This window comes from Brienomyrus brachyistius, chromosome 2, assembly GCF_023856365.1.
Source record: "Brienomyrus brachyistius isolate T26 chromosome 2, BBRACH_0.4, whole genome shotgun sequence".
Lineage (NCBI taxonomy): Eukaryota > Metazoa > Chordata > Actinopteri > Osteoglossiformes > Mormyridae > Brienomyrus > Brienomyrus brachyistius.
The window spans coordinates 38,676,073-38,698,432 of record NC_064534.1 but is presented as its reverse complement, the minus strand read 5'-3'; the positions used below and the strand labels follow the sequence as shown (position 1 = coordinate 38,698,432).

The 22,360-nt window shown below is 44.3% G+C and overlaps 16 non-coding genes and 1 pseudogene across 16 annotated transcripts; all 17 read right to left on the bottom strand.

The window, feature by feature from the left end:
• Positions 1–1,007: 1,007 nt before the first annotated feature.
• Positions 1,008–1,126, bottom strand: LOC125736964 (5S ribosomal RNA). The gene has a single exon (XR_007396231.1). It is a non-coding gene; the product is annotated as a 5S ribosomal RNA (ribosomal RNA).
• Positions 1,127–2,210: 1,084 nt separating this feature from the next.
• On the bottom strand, positions 2,211–2,329 carry LOC125736533 (5S ribosomal RNA). The gene has a single exon (XR_007395811.1). It is a non-coding gene; the product is annotated as a 5S ribosomal RNA (ribosomal RNA).
• Positions 2,330–3,412: 1,083 nt separating this feature from the next.
• LOC125735088 (5S ribosomal RNA) lies at positions 3,413–3,531 on the bottom strand. The gene has a single exon (XR_007394387.1). It is a non-coding gene; the product is annotated as a 5S ribosomal RNA (ribosomal RNA).
• Positions 3,532–4,611: 1,080 nt separating this feature from the next.
• Positions 4,612–4,730, bottom strand: LOC125736963 (5S ribosomal RNA). The gene has a single exon (XR_007396230.1). It is a non-coding gene; the product is annotated as a 5S ribosomal RNA (ribosomal RNA).
• Positions 4,731–5,814: 1,084 nt separating this feature from the next.
• LOC125736522 (5S ribosomal RNA) lies at positions 5,815–5,933 on the bottom strand. Its single transcript, XR_007395800.1, has one exon. It is a non-coding gene; the product is annotated as a 5S ribosomal RNA (ribosomal RNA).
• A 1,083-nt stretch (positions 5,934–7,016) lies between these two features.
• LOC125731534 (5S ribosomal RNA) lies at positions 7,017–7,135 on the bottom strand. The gene has a single exon (XR_007391628.1). It is a non-coding gene; the product is annotated as a 5S ribosomal RNA (ribosomal RNA).
• Positions 7,136–8,214: 1,079 nt separating this feature from the next.
• LOC125736962 (5S ribosomal RNA) lies at positions 8,215–8,333 on the bottom strand. Its single transcript, XR_007396229.1, has one exon. It is a non-coding gene; the product is annotated as a 5S ribosomal RNA (ribosomal RNA).
• Positions 8,334–10,610: 2,277 nt separating this feature from the next.
• LOC125732859 (5S ribosomal RNA) lies at positions 10,611–10,729 on the bottom strand. The gene has a single exon (XR_007392223.1). It is a non-coding gene; the product is annotated as a 5S ribosomal RNA (ribosomal RNA).
• A 1,079-nt stretch (positions 10,730–11,808) lies between these two features.
• Positions 11,809–11,927, bottom strand: LOC125734067 (5S ribosomal RNA). The gene has a single exon (XR_007393394.1). It is a non-coding gene; the product is annotated as a 5S ribosomal RNA (ribosomal RNA).
• A 1,085-nt stretch (positions 11,928–13,012) lies between these two features.
• Positions 13,013–13,131, bottom strand: LOC125736511 (5S ribosomal RNA). The gene has a single exon (XR_007395789.1). It is a non-coding gene; the product is annotated as a 5S ribosomal RNA (ribosomal RNA).
• Positions 13,132–14,212: 1,081 nt separating this feature from the next.
• Positions 14,213–14,331, bottom strand: LOC125733265 (5S ribosomal RNA). Its single transcript, XR_007392615.1, has one exon. It is a non-coding gene; the product is annotated as a 5S ribosomal RNA (ribosomal RNA).
• Positions 14,332–15,412: 1,081 nt separating this feature from the next.
• On the bottom strand, positions 15,413–15,531 carry LOC125736677 (5S ribosomal RNA). Its single transcript, XR_007395951.1, has one exon. It is a non-coding gene; the product is annotated as a 5S ribosomal RNA (ribosomal RNA).
• A 1,079-nt stretch (positions 15,532–16,610) lies between these two features.
• On the bottom strand, positions 16,611–16,729 carry LOC125731651 (5S ribosomal RNA; annotated as a pseudogene).
• Positions 16,730–17,809: 1,080 nt separating this feature from the next.
• Positions 17,810–17,928, bottom strand: LOC125733912 (5S ribosomal RNA). Its single transcript, XR_007393244.1, has one exon. It is a non-coding gene; the product is annotated as a 5S ribosomal RNA (ribosomal RNA).
• Positions 17,929–19,008: 1,080 nt separating this feature from the next.
• Positions 19,009–19,127, bottom strand: LOC125733444 (5S ribosomal RNA). Its single transcript, XR_007392790.1, has one exon. It is a non-coding gene; the product is annotated as a 5S ribosomal RNA (ribosomal RNA).
• Positions 19,128–20,204: 1,077 nt separating this feature from the next.
• Positions 20,205–20,323, bottom strand: LOC125732394 (5S ribosomal RNA). The gene has a single exon (XR_007391775.1). It is a non-coding gene; the product is annotated as a 5S ribosomal RNA (ribosomal RNA).
• Positions 20,324–21,401: 1,078 nt separating this feature from the next.
• LOC125734237 (5S ribosomal RNA) lies at positions 21,402–21,520 on the bottom strand. The gene has a single exon (XR_007393558.1). It is a non-coding gene; the product is annotated as a 5S ribosomal RNA (ribosomal RNA).
• Positions 21,521–22,360: the final 840 nt, after the last annotated feature.

Genomic DNA, 22,360 nt, shown 5'->3' with positions numbered 1-22,360 from the left:
TCCGGGTTTTTTTTTTTTTTTTATCTGACTCACACTGCAGCCCCACCATCCAATCGGCAGCGCCGGACCCACACCAAACATTCACCAAACTACTCAGCCGGCAGCCTACCACAATTATTCCATTCTTTCCGCATTCGCACACTTCCTTCTTTTTAACTCCTTTTCAGTACTGCACAGGTTAATCGCCGCACGTCCCCCGCCGGCAAACATTACTCCTTTGCCTACTGCATGCAGGCTTCTCTTAACGACCCTCTGTTATCAACTCCGCTAACAGTCACAAAATCTCCGCCGCACGAAGCCCACTGGTAGCTGCTGAATCACATGCTTCCCCAAAACGTCGCGCTGTCAGAACACTGGGAGCTACACACACCAACAAGTCCATACTGCAGGCTGCAGCCAGAACAATTTTCTACATTCAAACATCGACGGCCTCTTCTCTCTAAAAATTCACCAGACCGCTTCTACCACCAGCAAAGAAGTTTCCATCCCTAATTCCTCTGTGATTCCCACTAACCTAAACATTAAGCTGGCATTGAAGGGTGTGAATTACCCCGGCCAATCTGTTCTTTTAAATACAGCTTTTAGCAAGTTTTGAAAGGAGAAGAGCAGAACTTGCTATGCCAATAATATCGAGTCTTCTGTGGCGAAGTGGTTTTTGCATAGAAAACAAAGCGGTCAGTTGAAGAGGAATAATATCAGTACTTTGTTTAAAACTGTGTGTAAAAAGCTGTCTCTTTATCATTAACAATAAGTTGTAAAACGTGAATGGGGAGTGACAGTCTTCAAGTTTGTGAGAAGATCGCGCCCTGGTGGAATAAAGGCACGAACAGCTTACAGCACCTAGAATTACCAGGAAGTATTTAGAGTAAAACGGTTTCTAAAAGCTGCCTTTATGAATGAGAGAAAAAAAAATATATATATATATAAAATAGTAAAATGGAAGGGGAGTGATAGATTTAAATTAATCGTGAAGTGGAGCGCCCCCTGTATAAAGTAAAAGTGAGAAAAGCTTACAGCACCTGGTATTCCCAGGTGGTCTCCCATCCAAGTACTAACCATACCCTGCCCTACTTAGCTTCCAAGATCAGACGAGATCGGGCGTGTTCAGGGTGGTATGGCCGTAAGCGAGAGATGCTACCAAAAACAGCCCTTTTGCATTACACGCGTCTCTACATGCCAGTTAGTCCCATTGGATCCTACTCCTGGTTTTTTTTTTTTTTTTATCTGACTCACACTGCAGCACCACCATCCAATCGGCAGCGCCGGACCCACACCAAACATTCACCAAACTACTCAGCCGGCAGCCTACCACAATTATTCCATTCTTTCCGCATCCGCACACTTCCTTCTCTTTAAGTCCTTTTCACTACCTCACAGGTTAATCGCCGCATGTCCCCCGCCGGCAAACATTACTCCTTTGCCTACCGTATGCAGGCTTCTCTTAACGACCCTCTGTTATCAACTCCGCTAACAGCCACAAAATCTCCGCCGCACGAAGCCCACTGGTAGCTGCTGAATCACATGCTTCCCCAAAACGTCGCGCTGTCAGAACACTGGGAGCTACACACACCAACAAGTCCATACTGCAGGCTGCAGCCAGAACAATTTTCTACATTCAAACATCGACGGCCTCTTCTCTCTAAAAATTCACCAGACCGCTTCTACCACCAGCAAAGAAGTTTCCATCCCTAATTCCTCTGTGATTCCCACTAACCTAAACATTAAGCTGGCATTGAAGGGTGTGAATTACCCCGGCCAATCTGTTCTTTTAAATACAGCTTTTAGCAAGTTTTGAAAGGAGAAGAGCAGAACTTGCTATGCCAATAATATCGAGTCTTCTGTGGCGAAGTGGTTTTTGCATAGAAAACAAAGCGGTCAGTTGAAGAGGAATAATATCAGTACTTTGTTTAAAACTGTGTGTAAAAAGCTGTCTCTTTATCATTAACAATAAGTTGTAAAACGTGAATGGGGAGTGACAGTCTTCAAGTTTGTGAGAAGATCGCGCCCTGGTGGAATAAAGGCACGAACAGCTTACAGCACCTAGAATTACCAGGAAGTATTTAGAGTAAAACGGTTTCTAAAAGCTGGCTTTATGAAAGACAGAAAAAAAAAAAATATATATATATATAAAATAGTAAAATGGAAGGGGAGTGATAGATTTAAATTAATCGTGAAGTGGAGCGCCCCCTGTATAAAGTAAAAGTGAGAAAAGCTTACAGCACCTGGTATTCCCAGGTGGTCTCCCATCCAAGTACTAACCAGACCCTACCCTGCTTAGCTTCCGAGATCAGACGAGATCGGGCGTGTTCAGGGTGGTATGGCCGTAAGCGAGAGAAACTACCAAAAACACCCCTTTTGCATTACACGCCTCTATACATGCCAGTTGGTCCCATTGGATACTACTAATGTTCTTTTTTTTTTTTTTATCTGACTCACACTGCAGCACCACCATCCAATCGGCAGCGCCGGACCCACACCAAACATTCACCAAACTACTCAGCCGGCAGCCTACCACAATTATTCCATTCTTTCCGCATCCGCACACTTCCTTATTTTTAACTCCTTTTCACTACCGCACAGGTTAATCGCCGCACGTCCCCCGCCGGCAAACATTACTCCTTTGCCTACTGCATGCAGGCTTCTCTTAACGACCCTCTGTTATCAACTCCGCTAACAGCCACAAAATCTCCGCCGCACGAAGCCCACTGGTAGCTGCTGAATCACATGCTTCCCCAAAACGTCGCGCTGTCAGAACACTGGGAGCTACACACACCAACAAGTCCATACTGCAGGCTGCAGCCAGAACAATTTTCTACATTCAAACATCGACGGCCTCTTCTCTCTAAAAATTCACCAGACCGCTTCTACCACCAGCAAAGAAGTTTCCATCCCTAATTCCTCTGTGATTCCCACTAACCTAAACATTAAGCTGGCATTGAAGGGTGTGAATTACCCCGGCCAACCTGTTCTTTTAAATACAGCTTTTAGCAAGTTTTGAAAGGAGAAGAGCAGAACTTGCTATGCCAATAATATCGAGTCTTCTGTGGCGAAGTGGTTTTTGCATAGAAAACAAAGCGGTCAGTTGAAGAGGAATAATATCAGTACTTTGTTTAAAACTGTGTGTAAAAAGCTGTCTCTTTATCATTAACAATAAGTTGTAAAACGTGAATGGGGAGTGACAGTCTTCAAGTTTGTGAGAAGATCGCGCCCTGGTGGAATAAAGGCACGAACAGCTTACAGCACCTAGAATTACCAGGAAGTATTTAGAGTAAAACGGTTTCTAAAAGCTGCCTTAATGAATGAGAGAAAAAAAAAAAAAAATATATATATATAATAGTAAAATGGAAGGGGAGTGATAGATTTAAATTAATCGTGAAGTGGAGCGCCCCCCGTTTAAAGTAAAAGTGAGAAAAGCTTACAGCACCTGGTATTCCCAGGAGGTCTCCCATCCAAGTACTAACCAGACCCTACTCTGCTTAGCTTCCGAGATCAAACGAGATCGGGCGTGTTCAGGGTGGCATGGCCGTAAGCGAGAGATGCTACCAAAAACAGCCCTTTTGCATTACACGCGTCTATACATGCCAGTTAGTCCCATTGGATCCTACTCCGGGTTTTTTTTTTTTTTTATCTGACTCACACTGCAGCCCCACCATCCAATCGGCAGCGCCGGACCCACACCAAACATTCACCAAACTACTCAGCCGGCAGCCTACCACAATTATTCCATTCTTTCCGCATTCGCACACTTCCTTCTTTTTAACTCCTTTTCAGTACTGCACAGGTTAATCGCCGCACGTCCCCCGCCGGCAAACATTACTCCTTTGCCTACTGCATGCAGGCTTCTCTTAACGACCCTCTGTTATCAACTCCGCTAACAGCCACAAAATCTCCGCCGCACGAAGCCCACTGGTAGCTGCTGAATCACATGCTTCCCCAAAACGTCGCGCTGTCAGAACACTGGGAGCTACACACACCAACAAGTCCATACTGCAGGCTGCAGCCAGAACAATTTTCTACATTCAAACATCGACGGCCTCTTCTCTCTAAAAATTCACCAGACCGCTTCTACCACCAGCAAAGAAGTTTCCATCCCTAATTCCTCTGTGATTCCCACTAACCTAAACATTAAGCTGGCATTGAAGGGTGTGAATTACCCCGGCCAATCTGTTCTTTTAAATACAGCTTTTAGCAAGTTTTGAAAGGAGAAGAGCAGAACTTGCTATGCCAATAATATCGAGTCTTCTGTGGCGAAGTGGTTTTTGCATAGAAAACAAAGCGGCCAGTTGAAGAGGAATAATATCAGTACTTTGTTTAAAACTGTGTGTAAAAAGCTGTCTCTTTATCATTAACAATAAGTTGTAAAACGTGAATGGGGAGTGACAGTCTTCAAGTTTGTGAGAAGATCGCGCCCTGGTGGAATAAAGGCACGAACAGCTTACAGCACCTAGAATTACCAGGAAGTATTTAGAGTAAAACGGTTTCTAAAAGCTGCCTTTATGAATGAGAGAAAAAAAAATATATATATATATAAAATAGTAAAATGGAAGGGGAGTGATAGATTTAAATTAATCGTGAAGTGGAGCGCCCCCTGTATAAAGTAAAAGTGAGAAAAGCTTACAGCACCTGGTATTCCCAGGTGGTCTCCCATCCAAGTACTAACCATACCCTGCCCTACTTAGCTTCCAAGATCAGACGAGATCGGGCGTGTTCAGGGTGGTATGGCCGTAAGCGAGAGATGCTACCAAAAACAGCCCTTTTGCATTACACGCGTCTCTACATGCCAGTTAGTCCCATTGGATCCTACTCCTGGTTTTTTTTTTTTTTTTATCTGACTCACACTGCAGCACCACCATCCAATCGGCAGCGCCGGACCCACACCAAACATTCACCAAACTACTCAGCCGGCAGCCTACCACAATTATTCCATTCTTTCCGCATCCGCACACTTCCTTCTCTTTAAGTCCTTTTCACTACCTCACAGGTTAATCGCCGCATGTCCCCCGCCGGCAAACATTACTCCTTTGCCTACCGTATGCAGGCTTCTCTTAACGACCCTCTGTTATCAACTCCGCTAACAGCCACAAAATCTCCGCCGCACGAAGCCCACTGGTAGCTGCTGAATCACATGCTTCCCCAAAACGTCGCGCTGTCAGAACACTGGGAGCTACACACACCAACAAGTCCATACTGCAGGCTGCAGCCAGAACAATTTTCTACATTCAAACATCGACGGCCTCTTCTCTCTAAAAATTCACCAGACCGCTTCTACCACCAGCAAAGAAGTTTCCATCCCTAATTCCTCTGTGATTCCCACTAACCTAAACATTAAGCTGGCATTGAAGGGTGTGAATTACCCCGGCCAATCTGTTCTTTTAAATACAGCTTTTAGCAAGTTTTGAAAGGAGAAGAGCAGAACTTGCTATGCCAATAATATCGAGTCTTCTGTGGCGAAGTGGTTTTTGCATAGAAAACAAAGCGGTCAGTTGAAGAGGAATAATATCAGTACTTTGTTTAAAACTGTGTGTAAAAAGCTGTCTCTTTATCATTAACAATAAGTTGTAAAACGTGAATGGGGAGTGACAGTCTTCAAGTTTGTGAGAAGATCGCGCCCTGGTGGAATAAAGGCACGAACAGCTTACAGCACCTAGAATTACCAGGAAGTATTTAGAGTAAAACGGTTTCTAAAAGCTGGCTTTATGAAAGACAGAAAAAAAAAAAATATATATATATATAAAATAGTAAAATGGAAGGGGAGTGATAGATTTAAATTAATCGTGAAGTGGAGCGCCCCCTGTATAAAGTAAAAGTGAGAAAAGCTTACAGCACCTGGTATTCCCAGGTGGTCTCCCATCCAAGTACTAACCAGACCCTACCCTGCTTAGCTTCCGAGATCAGACGAGATCGGGCGTGTTCAGGGTGGTATGGCCGTAAGCGAGAGAAACTACCAAAAACAGCCCTTTTGCATTACACGCCTCTATACATGCCAGTTGGTCCCATTGGATACTACTAATGTTCTTTTTTTTTTTTTTATCTGACTCACACTGCAGCACCACCATCCAATCGGCAGCGCCGCACCCACACCAAACATTCACCAAACTACTCAGCCGGCAGCCTACCACAATTATTCCATTCTTTCCGCATCCGCACACTTCCTTATTTTTAACTCCTTTTCACTACCGCACAGGTTAATCGCCGCACGTCCCCCGCCGGCAAACATTACTCCTTTGCCTACTGCATGCAGGCTTCTCTTAACGACCCTCTGTTATCAACTCCGCTAACAGCCACAAAATCTCCGCCGCACGAAGCCCACTGGTAGCTGCTGAATCACATGCTTCCCCAAAACGTCGCGCTGTCAGAACACTGGGAGCTACACACACCAACAAGTCCATACTGCAGGCTGCAGCCAGAACAATTTTCTACATTCAAACATCGACGGCCTCTTCTCTCTAAAAATTCACCAGACCGCTTCTACCACCAGCAAAGAAGTTTCCATCCCTAATTCCTCTGTGATTCCCACTAACCTAAACATTAAGCTGGCATTGAAGGGTGTGAATTACCCCGGCCAACCTGTTCTTTTAAATACAGCTTTTAGCAAGTTTTGAAAGGAGAAGAGCAGAACTTGCTATGCCAATAATATCGAGTCTTCTGTGGCGAAGTGGTTTTTGCATAGAAAACAAAGCGGTCAGTTGAAGAGGAATAATATCAGTACTTTGTTTAAAACTGTGTGTAAAAAGCTGTCTCTTTATCATTAACAATAAGTTGTAAAACGTGAATGGGGAGTGACAGTCTTCAAGTTTGTGAGAAGATCGCGCCCTGGTGGAATAAAGGCACGAACAGCATACAGCACCTAGAATTACCAGGAAGTATTTAGAGTAAAACGGTTTCTAAAAGCTGCCTTAATGAATGAGAGAAAAAAAAAAAAATATATATATATATAATAGTAAAATGGAAGGGGAGTGATAGATTTAAATTAATCGTGAAGTGGAGCGCCCCCCATTTAAAGTAAAAGTGAGAAAAGCTTACAGCACCTGGTATTCCCAGGAGGTCTCCCATCCAAGTACTAACCAGACCCTACCCTGCTTAGCTTCCGAGATCAAACGAGATCGGGCGTGTTCAGGGTGGTATGGCCGTAAGCGAGAGATGCTACCAAAAACAGCCCTTTTGCATTACACGCGTCTATACATGCCAGTTAGTCCCATTGGATCCTACTCCGGGTTTTTTTTTTTTTTATCTGACTCACACTGCAGCCCCACCATCCAATCGGCAGCGCCGGACCCACACCAAACATTCACCAAACTACTCAGCCGGCAGCCTACCACAATTATTCCATTCTTTCCGCATTCGCACACTTCCTTCTTTTTAACTCCTTTTCAGTACTGCACAGGTTAACCGCCGCACGTCCCCCGCCGGCAAACATTACTCCTTTGCCTACTGCATGCAGGCTTCTCTTAACGACCCTCTGTTATCAACTCCGCTAACAGCCACAAAATCTCCGCCGCACGAAGCCCACTGGTAGCTGCTGAATCACATGCTTCCCCAAAACGTCGCGCTGTCAGAACACTGGGAGCTACACACACCAACAAGTCCATACTGCAGGCTGCAGCCAGAACAATTTTCTACATTCAAACATCGACGGCCTCTTCTCTCTAAAAATTCACCAGACCGCTTCTACCACCAGCAAAGAAGTTTCCATCCCTAATTCCTCTGTGATTCCCACTAACCTAAACATTAAGCTGGCATTGAAGGGTGTGAATTACCCCGGCCAATCTGTTCTTTTAAATACAGCTTTTAGCAAGTTTTGAAAGGAGAAGAGCAGAACTTGCTATGCCAATAATATCGAGTCTTCTGTGGCGAAGTGGTTTTTGCATAGAAAACAAAGCGGTCAGTTGAAGAGGAATAATATCAGTACTTTGTTTAAAACTGTGTGTAAAAAGCTGTCTCTTTATCATTAACAATAAGTTGTAAAACGTGAATGGGGAGTGACAGTCTTCAAGTTTGTGAGAAGATCGCGCCCTGGTGGAATAAAGGCACGAACAGCTTACAGCACCTAGAATTACCAGGAAGTATTTAGAGTAAAACGGTTTCTAAAAGCTGCCTTTATGAATGAGAGAAAAAAAAATATATATATATATAAAATAGTAAAATGGAAGGGGAGTGATAGATTTAAATTAATCGTGAAGTGGAGCGCCCCCTGTATAAAGTAAAAGTGAGAAAAGCTTACAGCACCTGGTATTCCCAGGTGGTCTCCCATCCAAGTACTAACCATACCCTGCCCTACTTAGCTTCCAAGATCAGACGAGATCGGGCGTGTTCAGGGTGGTATGGCCGTAAGCGAGAGATGCTACCAAAAACAGCCCTTTTGCATTACACGCGTCTCTACATGCCAGTTAGTCCCATTGGATCCTACTCCTGGTTTTTTTTTTTTTTTATCTGACTCACACTGCAGCACCACCATCCAATCGGCAGCGCCGGACCCACACCAAACATTCACCAAACTACTCAGCCGGCAGCCTACCACAATTATTCCATTCTTTCCGCATCCGCACACTTCCTTCTCTTTAAGTCCTTTGCACTACCTCACAGGTTAATCGCCGCATGTCCCCCGCCGGCAAATATTACTCCTTTGCCTACCGTATGCAGGCTTCTCTTAACGACCCTGTGCTATCAACTCAGCTAACAGCCACAAAATCTCCGCCGCACGAAGCCCACTGGTAGCTGCTGAATCACATGCTTCCCCAAAACGTCGCGCTGTCAGAACACTGGGAGCTACACACACCAACAAGTCCATACTGCAGGCTGCAGCCAGAACAATTTTCTACATTCAAACATCGACGGCCTCTTCTCTCTAAAAATTCACCAGACCGCTTCTACCACCAGCAAAGAAGTTTCCATCCCTAATTCCTCTGTGATTCCCACTAACCTAAACATTAAGTTGGCATTGAAGGGTGTGAATTACCCCGGCCAACCTGCTCTTTTAAATACAGCTTTTAGCGAGTTTTGAAAGGAGGAGAAGAGCAGACCTTGCTATGCCAATAATATCGAGTCTTCTGTGGTGAAGTGGTTTTTGCATAGAAAACAAAGTGGTGAGTTGAAGAGGAATTATATCAGTACTTTGTTTAAAACTGTGTGTAAAAAGCTGTCTCTTTATTATTAACAATAAGTTGTAAAACGTGAATGGGGAGTGACAGTCTTCAAGTTTGTGAGAAGATCGCGCCCTGGTGGAATAAAGGCACGAACAGCTTACAGCACCTAGAATTACCAGGCAGTATTTAGAGTAAAACTGTTTCTAAAAGCTGCCTTTATGAAAGAGAGAAAATATATATATATATATGAAATAGTAAAATGGAAGGGGAGTGATAGATTTAAATTAATCGTGAAGTGGAGCGCCCCCTGTATAAAGTAAAAGTGAGAAAAGCTTACAGCACCTGGTATTCCAAGGTGGTTTCCCTTCCAAGTACTAACCAGACCATACTCTGCTTAGCTTCCAAGATCATGCGTGTTCAGGGTGGTATGGCCGTAAGCAAGAACCGCTAACAAAAACAGCCCTTTTGCATTACACGCCTCTATACATGCCAGTTAGTCCCATTGGATCCTACTCCTGTTTTTTATTTTTTATTTTTTTATCTGACTGACACTGCAGCACCACCATCCAATCGGCAGCGCCGGACCCACACCAAACATTCACCAAACTACTCAGCCGGCAGCCTACCACAATTATTCCATTCTTTCCGCATCCGCACACTTCCTTCTTTTTAACTCCTTTTCACTACCGCACAGGTTAATCGCCGCACGTCCCCCGCCGGCAAACATTACTCCTTTGCCTACTGCATGCAGGCTTCTCTTAACGACCCTCTGTTATCAACTCCACTAACAGCCACAAAATCTCCGCCGCACGAAGCCCACTGGTAGCTGCTGAATCACATGCTTCCCCAAAACGTCGCGCTGTCAGAACACTGGGAGCTACACATACCAACAAGTCCATACTGCAGGCTGCAGCCAGAACTATTTTCTACATTCAAACATCGACGGCCTCTTCTCTCTAAAAATTCACCAGACCGCTTCTACCACCAGCAAAGAAGTTTCCATCCCTAATTCCTCTGTGATTCCCACTAACCTAAACATTAAGCTGGCATTGAAGGGTGTGAATTACCCCGGCCAATCTGTTCTTTTAAATACAGCTTTTAGCAAGTTTTGAAAGGAGAAGAGCAGAACTTGCTATGCCAATAATATCGAGTCTTCTGTGGCGAAGCGGTTTTTGCATAGAAAACAAAGCGGTCAGTTGAAGAGGAATAATATCAGTACTTTGTTTAAAACTGTGTGTAAAAAGCTGTCTCTTTATCATTAACAATAAGTTGTAAAACGTGAATGGGGAGTGACAGTCTTCAAGTTTGTGAGAAGATCGCGCCCTGGTGGAATAAAGGCACGAACAGCTTACAGCACCTAGAATTACCAGGAAGTATTTAGAGTAAAACGGTGTGTAAAAGCTGCCTTTATGAATGAGAGAAAAAAAAAAAATATATATATATATAAAATAGTAAAATGGAAGGGGAGTGATAGATTTAAATTAATCGTGAAGTGGAGCGCCCCCTGTATAAAGTAAAAGTGAGAAAAGCTTACAGCACCTGGTATTCCCAGGAGGTCTCCCATCCAAGTACTGACCAGACCCTACCCTGCTTGGCTTCCGAGATCGGATGAGATCGGGCGTGTTCAGGGTGGTATGGCCGTAAGCGAGAGACGTGACCAAAAACAGCCCTTTTGCATTACACGCGTCTATACATGCCAGTTAGTCCCATTGGATCCTACTCCTGGTTTTTTTTTTTTTTTTATCTGACTCACACTGCAGCCCCACCATCCAATCGGCAGCGCCGGACCCACACGAAACATTCACCAAACTACTCAGCCGGCAGCCTACCACAATTATTCCATTCTTTCCGCATCCGCACACTTCCTTCTTTTTAACTCCTTTACAGTACTGCACAGGTTAATCGCCGCACGTCCCCCGCCGGCAAACATTACTCCTTTGCCTACTGCATGCAGGCTTCTCTTAACGACCCTCTGTTATCAACTCCGCTAACAGCCACAAAATCTCCGCCGCACGAAGCCCACTGGTAGCTGCTGAATCACATGCTTCCCCAAAACGTCGCGCTGTCAGAACACTGGGAGCTACACACACCAACAAGTCCATACTGCAGGCTGCAGCCAGAACAATTTTCTACATTCAAACATCGACGGCCTCTTCTCTCTAAAAATTCACCAGACCGCTTCTACCACCAGCAAAGAAGTTTCCATCCCTAATTCCTCTGTGATTCCCACTAACCTAAACATTAAGCTGGCATTGAAGGGTGTGAATTACCCCGGCCAATCTGTTCTTTTAAATACAGCTTTTAGCAAGTTTTGAAAGGAGAAGAGCAGAACTTGCTATGCCAATAATATCGAGTCTTCTGTGGCGAAGTGGTTTTTGCATAGAAAACAAAGCGGTCAGTTGAAGAGGAATAATATCAGTACTTTGTTTAAAACTGTGTGTAAAAAGCTGTCTCTTTATCATTAACAATAAGTTGTAAAACGTGAATGGGGAGTGACAGTCTTCAAGTTTGTGAGAAGATCGCGCCCTGGTGGAATAAAGGCACGAACAGCTTACAGCACCTAGAATTACCAGGAAGTATTTAGAGTAAAACGGTTTCTAAAAGCTGCCTTTATGAATGAGAGAAAAAAAAAAATATATATATAAAATAGTAAAATGGAAGGGGAGTGATAGATTTAAATTAATCGTGAAGTGGAGCGCCCCCTGTATAAAGTAAAAGTGAAAAAAGCTTACAGCACCTGGTATTCCCAGGTGGTCTCCCATCCAAGTACTAACCAGACCCTACCCTGCTTAGCTTACGAGATCAGACGAGATCGGGCGTGTTCAGGGTGGTATGGCCGTAAGCGAGAGAAACTACCAAAAACAGCCCTTTTGCATTACACGCCTCTATACATGCCAGTTGGTCCCATTGGATACAACTAATGTTCTTTTTTTTTTTTTTTATCTGACTCACACTGAAGCCCCACCATCCAATCGGCAGCGCCGGACCCACACCCAACATTCACCAAACTACTCAGCCGGCAGCCTACCACAATTATTCCATTCTTTCCGCATCCGCACACTTCCTTCTTTTTAACTCATTTTCACTACCGCACAGGTTAATCGCCGCACGTCCCCCGCCGGCAAACATTACTCCTTTGCCTACTGCATGCAGGCTTCTCTTAACGACCCTCTGTTATCAACTCCGCTAACAGCCACAAAATCTCCGCCGCACGAAGCCCACTGGTAGCTGCTGAATCACATGCTTCCCCAAAACGTCGCACTGTCAGAACACTGGGAGCTACACACACCAACAAGTCCATACTGCAGGCTGCAGCCAGAACAATTTTCTACATTCAAACATCGACGGCCTCTTCTCTCTAAAAATTCACCAGACCGCTTCTACCACCAGCAAAGAAGTTTCCATCCCTAATTCCTCTGTGATTCCCACTAACCTAAACATTAAGCTGGCATTGAAGGGTGTGAATTACCCCGGCCAATCTGTTCTTTTAAATACAGCTTTTAGCAAGTTTTGAAAGGAGAAGAGCAGAACTTGCTATGCCAATAATATCGAGTCTTCTGTGGCGAAGTGGTTTTTGCATAGAAAACAAAGCGGTCAGTTGAAGAGGAATAATATCAGTACTTTGTTTAAAACTGTGTGTAAAAAGCTGTCTCTTTATCATTAACAATAAGTTGTAAAACGTGAATGGGGAGTGACAGTCTTCAAGTTTGTGAGAAGATCGCGCCCTGGTGGAATAAAGGCACGAACAGCTTACAGCACCTAGAATTACCAGGAAGTATTTAGAGTAAAACGGTTTCTAAAAGCTGGCTTTATGAAAGAGAGAAAAAAAAAATATATATATATATATAAAATAGTAAAATGGAAGGGGAGTGATAGATTTAAATTAATCGTGAAGTGGAGCGCCCCCTGTATAAAGTAAAAGTGAGAAAAGCTTACAGCACCTGGTATTCCCAGGTGGTCTCCCATCCAAGTACTAACCAGACCCTACCCTGCTTAGCTTCCGAGATCAGACGAGATCGGGCGTGTTCAGGGTGGTATGGCCGTAAGCGAGAGAAACTACCAAAAACAGCCCTTTTGCATTACACGCCTCTATACATGCCAGTTGGTCCCATTGGATACTACTAATGTTCTTTTTTTTTTTTTTATCTGACTCACACTGCAGCACCACCATCCAATCGGCAGCGCCGGACCCACACCAAACATTCACCAAACTACTCAGCCGGCAGCCTACCACAATTATTCCATTCTTTCCGCATCCGCACACTTCCTTATTTTTAACTCCTTTTCACTACCGCACAGGTTAATCGCCGCACGTCCCCCGCCGGCAAACATTACTCCTTTGCCTACTGCATGCAGGCTTCTCTTAACGACCCTCTGTTATCAACTCCGCTAACAGCCACAAAATCTCCGCCGCACGAAGCCCACTGGTAGCTGCTGAATCACATGCTTCCCCAAAACGTCGCGCTGTCAGAACACTGGGAGCTACACACACCAACAAGTCCATACTGCAGGCTGCAGCCAGAACAATTTTCTACATTCAAACATCGACGGCCTCTTCTCTCTAATAATTCACCAGACCGCTTCTACCACCAGCAAAGAAGTTTCCATCCCTAATTCCTCTGTGATTCCCACTAACCTAAACATTAAGCTGGCATTGAAGGGTGTGAATTACCCCGGCCAACCTGTTCTTTTAAATACAGCTTTTAGCAAGTTTTGAAAGGAGAAGAGCAGAACTTGCTATGCCAATAATATCGAGTCTTCTGTGGCGAAGTGGTTTTTGCATAGAAAACAAAGCGGTCAGTTGAAGAGGAATAATATCAGTACTTTGTTTAAAACTGTGTGTAAAAAGCTGTCTCTTTATCATTAACAATAAGTTGTAAAACGTGAATGGGGAGTGACAGTCTTCAAGTTTGTGAGAAGATCGCGCCCTGGTGGAATAAAGGCACGAACAGCTTACAGCACCTAGAATTACCAGGAAGTATTTAAAGTAAAACGGTTTCTAAAAGCTGCCTTAATGAATGAGAGAAAAAAAAAAATATATATATATATAATAGTAAAATGGAAGGGGAGTGATAGATTTAAATTAATCGTGAAGTGGAGCGCCCCCCGTTTAAAGTAAAAGTGAGAAAAGCTTACAGCACCTGGTATTCCCAGGAGGTCTCCCATCCAAGTACTAACCAGACCCTACCCTGCTTAGCTTCCGAGATCAAACGAGATCGGGCGTGTTCAGGGTGGTATGGCCGCAAGCGAGAGATGCTACCAAAAACAGCCCTTTTGCATTACACGCGTCTATACATGCCAGTTAGTCCCATTGGATCCTACTCCGGGTTTTTTTTTTTTTTTATCTGACTCACACTGCAGCCCCACCATCCAATCGGCAGCGCCGGACCCACACCAAACATTCACCAAACTACTCAGCCGGCAGCCTACCACAATTATTCCATTCTTTCCGCATTCGCACACTTCCTTCTTTTTAACTCCTTTTCAGTACTGCACAGGTTAATCGCCGCACGTCCCCCGCCGGCAAACATTACTCCTTTGCCTACTGCATGCAGGCTTCTCTTAACGACCCTCTGTTATCAACTCCGCTAACAGCCACAAAATCTCCGCCGCACGAAGCCCACTGGTAGCTGCTGAATCACATGCTTCCCCAAAACGTCGCGCTGTCAGAACACTGGGAGCTACACACACCAACAAGTCCATACTGCAGGCTGCAGCCAGAACAATTTTCTACATTCAAACATCGACGGCCTCTTCTCTCTAAAAATTCACCAGACCGCTTCTACCACCAGCAAAGAAGTTTCCATCCCTAATTCCTCTGTGATTCCCACTAACCTAAACATTAAGCTGGCATTGAAGGGTGTGAATTACCCCGGCCAATCTGTTCTTTTAAATACAGCTTTTAGCAAGTTTTGAAAGGAGAAGAGCAGAACTTGCTATGCCAATAATATCGAGTCTTCTGTGGCGAAGTGGTTTTTGCATAGAAAACAAAGCGGTCAGTTGAAGAGGAATAATATCAGTACTTTCTTTAAAACTGTGTGTAAAAAGCTGTCTCTTTATCATTAACAATAAGTTGTAAAACGTGAATGGGGAGTGACAGTCTTCAAGTTTGTGAGAAGATCGCGCCCTGGTGGAATAAAGGCACGAACAGCTTACAGCACCTAGAATTACCAGGAAGTATTTAGAGTAAAACGATTTCTAAAAGCTGGCTTTATGAAAGAGAGAAAAAAAAAATATATATATATATAAAATAGTAAAATGGAAGGGGAGTGATAGATTTAAATTAATCGTGAAGTGGAGCGCCCCCTGTATAAAGTAAAAGTGAGAAAAGCTTACAGCACCTGGTATTCCCAGGTGGTCTCCCTTCCAAGTACTAACCAGACCTTACGCTGCTTAACTTCCGAGATCGGACGAGATCGGGTGTGTTCAGGGTGGTACGGCCGTAAGCGAGAGACACTACCAAAAACAGCTCTTTTGCATTACACGCGTCTATACATGCCAGTTAGTCCCATTGGATCCTACACCTGTTTTTTTTTTTTTTAATCTGACTCACACTGCAGCACCACCATCCAATCGGCAGCGCCGGACCCACACCAAACATTCACCAAACTACTCAGCCGGCACCCTACCACAATTATTCCATTCTTTCCGCATCCGCACACTTCCTTCTCTTTAAGTCATTTTCACTACCGCACAGGTTAATCGCCGCACGTCCCCCGCCGGCAAACATTACTCCTTTGCCTACCGCATGCAGGCTTCTCTTAACGACCCTCTGCTATCAACTCCGCTAACAGCCACAAAATCTCCGCCGCACGAAGCCCTCTGGTAGCTGCTGAATCACATGCTTCCCCAAAACGTCGCGCTGTCAGAACACTGGGAGCTACACGCACCAACAAGTCCATACTGCAGGCTGCAGCCAGAACAATTTTCTACATTCAAACATCGACGGCCTCTTCTCTCTAAAAATTCACCAGACCGCTTCTACCACCAGCAAAGAAGTTTCCATCCCTAATTCCTCTGTGATTCCCACTAACCTAAACATTAATCTGGCATTGAAGGGTGTGAATTACCCCGGCCAACCTGCTCTTTTAAATACAGCTTTTAGCAAGTTTTGAAAGGAGGAGAAGAGCAGATAATATGCCAATAATATCGAATATTCTGTGGTGAAGTGGTTTTTGCATAGAAAACAAAGCGGTGAGTTGAAGAAGAATTGTATCAGTACTTTGTTTAAAACTGTGTGTAAAAGGCTGTCTCTTTATTATTAACAATAAGTTGTAAAACGTGAATGTGGAGTGACAGTTTTCAAGTTTGTGAGAAGATCGCGCCCTGGTGGAATAAAGGCACGAACACCTTACAGCACCTAGAATTACCAGGCAGTATTTAGAGTAAAACGGTGTGTAAAAGCTGCCTTTATGAATGAGAGAAAAAAAAATATATATATATATAAAATAGTAAAATGGAAGGGGAGTGATAGATTTAAATTAATCGTGAAGTGGAGCGCCCCCTGTATAAAGTAAAAGTGAGAAAAGCTTACAGCACTTGGTATTCCCAGGTGGTCTCCCATCCAAGTACTAACCAGACCTTACCTTGCTTAGCTTCCAAGATCAGACAAGATCGGGCGTGTTCAGGGTGGTATGGCCGTAAGCGAGAGATGCTACCAAAAACAGCCCTTTTGCATTACACGCCTCTATACATGCCAGTTGGTCCCATTGGATCCTACTAATGTTTTTTTTTTTTTTTATCTGACTCACACTGCAGCCCCACCATCCAATCGGCAGCGCCGGACCCACACCAAACATTCACCAAACTACTCAGCCGGCAGCCTACCACAATTATTCCATTCTTTCTGCATCCGCACACTTCCTTCTCTTTAACTCCTTTTCACTACCGCACAGGTTAATCGCCGCACGTCCCCCGCCGGCAAACATTACTCCTTTGCCTACCGCATGCAGGCTTCTTTTAACGACCCTCTGTTATCAACTCCGCTAACAGCCACAAAAAATCTCCGCCGCACGAAGCCCACTGGTAGCTGCTGAATCACATGCTTCCCCAAAACGTCGCGCTGTCAGAACACTGGGAGCTACACACACCAACAAGTCCATACTGCAGGCTGCAGCCAGAACAATTTTCTACATTCAAACATCGACGGCCTCTTCTCTCTAAAAATTCACCAGACCGCTTCTACCACCAGCAAAGAAGTTTCCATCCCTAATTCCTCTGTGATTCCCACTAACCTAAACATTAAGCTGGCATTGAAGGGTGTGAATTACCCCGGCTAATCTGTTCTTTTAAATACAGCTTTTAGCAAGTTTTGAAAGGAGAAGAGCAGAACTTGCTATGCCAATAATATCGAGTCTTCTGTGGCGAAGTGGTTTTTGCATAGAAAACAAAGCGGTCAGTTGAAGAGGAATAATATCAGTACTTTGTTTAAAACTGTGTGTAAAAAGCTGTCTCTTTATCATTAACACTAAGTTGTAAAACGTGAATGGGGAGTGACAGTCTTCAAGTTGGTGAGAAGATCGCGCCCTGGTGGAATAAAGGCACGAACAGCTTACAGCACCTAGAATTACCAGGAAGTATTTAGAGTAAAACGGTTTCTAAAAGCTGCCTTTATGAATGAGAGAAAAAAAAAAAATATATATATAAAATAGTAAAATGGAAGGGGAGTGATAGATTTAAATTAATCGTGAAGTGGAGCGCCCCCTGTATAAAGTAAAAGTGAGAAAAGCTTACAGCACCTGTTATTCCCAGGTGGTCTCCCATCCAAGTACTAACCAGACCCTACCCTGCTTAGCTTCCGAGATCAGATGAGATCGGGCGTGTTCAGGGTGGTACGGCCGTAAGCGAGAGATGCTACCAAAACCAGCCCTTTTGCATTACACGCGTCTATACATGCCAGTTAGTCCCATTGGATCCTACTCCTGTTTTTTTTTTTTTTTTATCTGACTCACACTGCAGCCCCACCATCCAATCGGCAGCGCTGGACCCACACCAAACATTCACCAAACTACTCAGCCAGCAGCCTACCACAATTATTCCATTCTTTCCGCATCCGCACACTTCCTTTTTTTTAACTCCTTTTCACTACCGCACAGGTTAATCGCCGCACGTCCCCCGCCGGCAAACATTACTCCTTTGCCTACTGCATGTAGGCTTCTCTTAACGACCCTCTGTTATCAACTCCGCTAACAGCCACAAAATCTCCGCCGCACGAAGCCCACTGGTAGCTGCTGAATCACATGCTTCCCCAAAACGTCGCGCTGTCAGAACACTGGGAGCTACACACACCAACAAGTCCATACTGCAGGCTGCAGCCAGAACAATTTTCTAAATTCAAACATCGACGGCCTCTTCTCTCTAAAAATTCACCAGACCGCTTCTACCACCAGCAAAGAAGTTTCCATCCCTAATTCCTCTGTGATTCCCACTAACCTAAACATTAAGCTGGCATTGAAGGGTGTGAATTACCCCGGCCAATCTGTTCTTTTAAATACAGCTTTTAGCAAGTTTTGAAAGGAGAAGAGCAGAACTTGCTATGCCAATAATATCGAGTCTTCTGTGGCGAAGTGGTTTTTGCATAGAAAACAAAGCGGTGAGTTGAAGAGGAATAATATCAGTACTTTGTTTAAAACTGTGTGTAAAAAGCTGTCTCTTTATCATTAACAATAAGTTGTAAAACGTGAATGGGGAGTGACAGTCTTCAAGTTTGTGAGAAGATCGCGCCCTGGTGGAATAAAGGCACGAACAGCTTACAGCACCTAGAATTACCAGGAAGTATTTAGAGTAAAACGGTTTCTAAAAGCTGCCTTTATGAATGAGAGAAAAAAAAATATATATATATATAAAATAGTAAAATGGAAGGGGAGTGATAGATTTAAATTAATCGTGAAGTGGAGCGCCCCCTGTATAAAGTAAAAGTGAGAAAAGCTTACAGCACCTGGTATTCCCAGGTGGTCTCCCATCCAAGTACTAACCAGACCCTACCCTGCTTAGTTTCCGAGATCAGATGAGATCGGGCGTGTTCAGGGTGGTATGGCCGTAAGCGAGAGACGCTCCCAAAAACAGCCCTTTTGCATTACACGCATCTATACATGCCAGTTAGTCCCATTGGATCCTACTCCTGGTTTTTTTTTTTTTTATCTGACTCACACTGCAGCCCCACCATCCAATCGGCAGCGCCGGACCCACACCAAACATTCACCAAACTACTCAGCCGGCAGCCTACCACAATTATTCCATTCTTCCCGCATCCGCACACTTCCTTCTTTTTAACTCCTTTTCACTACCGCACAGGTTAATCGCCGCACGTCCCCCGCCGGCAAACATTACTCCTTTGCCTACCGCATGCAGGCTTCTCTTAACGACCCTCTGTTATCAACTCCGCTAACAGCCACAAAATCTCCGCCGCACGAAGCCCACTGGTAGCTGCTGAATCACATGCTTCCCCAAAACGTCGCGCTGTCAGAACACTGGGAGCTACACACACCAACAAGTCCATACTGCAGGCTGCAGCTAGAACAATTTTCTACATTCAAACATCGACGGCCTCTTCTCTCTAAAAATTCACCAGACCGCTTCTACCACCAGCAAAGAAGTTTCCATCCCTAATTCCTCTGTGATTCCCACTAACCTAAACATTAAGCTGGCATTGAAGGGTGTGAATTACCCCGGCCAATCTGTTCTTTTAAATACAGCTTTTAGCAAGTTTTGAAAGGAGAAGAGCAGAACTTGCTATGCCAATAATATCGAGTCTTCTGTTTAGAAGTGGTTTTTGCATAGAAAACAAAGCGGTCAGTTGAAGAGGAATAATATCAGTACTTTGTTTAAAACTGTGTGTAAAAAGCTGTCTCTTTATCATTAACAATAAGTTGTAAAACGTGAATGGGGAGTGACAGTCTTCAAGTTGGTGAGAAGATCGCGCCCTGGTGGAATAAAGGCACGAACAGCTTACAGCACCTAGAATTACCAGGAAGTATTTAGAGTAAAACGGTTTCTAAAAGCTGCCTTTATGAATGAGAGAAAAATATATATATATATATAAAATAGTAAAATGGAAGGGGAGTGATAGATTTAAATTAATCGTGAAGTGGAGCGCCCCTTGTATAAAGTAAAAGTGAGAAAGGCTTACAGCACCTGGTATTCCCAGGAGGTCTCCCATCCAAGTACTAACCAGACCCTACCCTGCTTGGCTTCCGAGATCAGACGAGATCGGGCGTGTTCAGGGTGGTATGGCCGTAAGCGAGAGATGCTACCAAAAACAGCCCTTTTGCATTACACGCGTCTATACATGCCAGTTAGTCCCATTCGATCCTACTCCTGGTTTTTTTTTTTTTTATCTGACTCACACTGCAGCCCCACCATCCAATCGGCAGCGCCGGACCCACACCAAACATTCACTAAACTACTCAGCCGGCAGCCTACCACAATTATTCCATTCTTTCCGCATCCGCACACTTCCTTCTTTTTAACTCCTTTTCACTACCGCACAGGTTAATCGCCGCACGTCCCCCGCCGGCAAACATTACTCCTTTGCCTACTGCATTCAGGCTTCTCTTAACGACCCTCTGTTATCAACTCCGCTAACAGCCACAAAATCTCCTCCGCACGAAGCCCACTGGTAGCTGCTGAATCACATGCTTCCCCAAAACGTCGCGCTGTCAGAACACTGGGAGCTACACACACCAACAAGTCCATACTGCAGGCTGCAGCCAGAACAATTTTCTACATTCAAACATCGACGGCCTCTTCTCTCTAAAAATTCACCAGACCGCTTCTACCACCAGCAAAGAAGTTTCCATCCCTAATTCCTCTGTGATTCCCACTAACCTAAACATTAAGCTGGCATTGAAGGGTGTGAATTACCCCGGCCAATCTGTTCTTTTAAATACAGCTTTTAGCAAGTTTTGAAAGGAGAAGAGCAGAACTTGCTATGCCAATAATATCGAGTCTTCTGTGGCGAAGTGGTTTTTGCATAGAAAACAAAGCGGTCAGTTGAAGAGGAATAATATCAGTACTTTGTTTAAAACTGTGTGTAAAAAGCTGTCTCTTTATCATTAACAATAAGTTGTAAAACGTGAATGGGGAGTGACAGTCTTCAAGTTTGTGAGAAGATCGCGCCCTGGTGGAATAAAGGCACGAACAGCTTACAGCACCTAGAATTACCAGGAAGTATTTAGAGTAAAACGGTTTCTAAAAGCTGCCTTTATGAATGAGAGAAAAAAAATATATATATATATAAAATAGTAAAATGGAAGGGGAGTGATAGATTTAAATTAATCGTGAAGTTGAGCGCCCCCTGTATAAAGTAAAAGTGAGAAAGGCTTACAGCACCTGCTATTCCCAGGTGGTCTCCCATCCAAGTACTAACCAGACCCTACCCTGCTTGGCTTCCGAGATCAGACGAGATCGGGCGTGTTCAGGGTGGTATGGCCGTAAGCGAGAGATGCTACCAAAAACAGCCCTTTTGCATTACACGCGTCTATACATGCCAGTTAGTCCCATTGGATCCTACTCCTGGTTTTTTTTTTTTTTTTATCTGACTCACACTGCAGCCCCACCATCCAATCGGCAGCGCCGGACCCACACCAAACATTCACCAAACTACTCAGCCGGCAGCCTACCACAATTATTCCATTCTTTCCGCATCCGCACACTTCCTTCTTTTTAACTCCTTTTCACTACCGCACAGGTTATTCGCCGCACGTCCCCCGCTGGCAAACATTACTCCTATGCCTACTGCATGTAGGCTTCTCTTAACGACCCTCTGTTATCAACTCCGCTAACAGCCACAAAATCTCCGCCGCACGAAGCCCACTGGTAGCTGCTGAATCACATGCTTCCCCAAAACGTCGTGCTGTCAGAACACTGGGAGCTACACACACCAACAAGTCCATACTGCAGGCTGCAGCCAGAACAATTTTCTACATTCAAACATCGACGGCCTCTTCTCTCTAAAAATTCACCAGACCGCTTCTACCACCAGCAAAGAAGTTTCCATCCTTAATTCCTCTGTGATTCCCACTAACCTAAACATTAAGCTGGCATTGAAGGGTGTGAATTACCCCGGCCAATCTGTTCTTTTAAATACAGCTTTTAGCAAGTTTTGAAAGGAGAAGAGCAGAACTTGCTATGCCAATAATATCGAGTCTTCTGTGGCGAAGTGGTTTTTGCATAGAAAACAAAGCGGTCAGTTGAAGAGGAATAATATCAGTACTTTGTTTAAAACTGTGTGTAAAAAGCTGTCTCTTTATCATTAACAATAAGTTGTAAAACGTGAA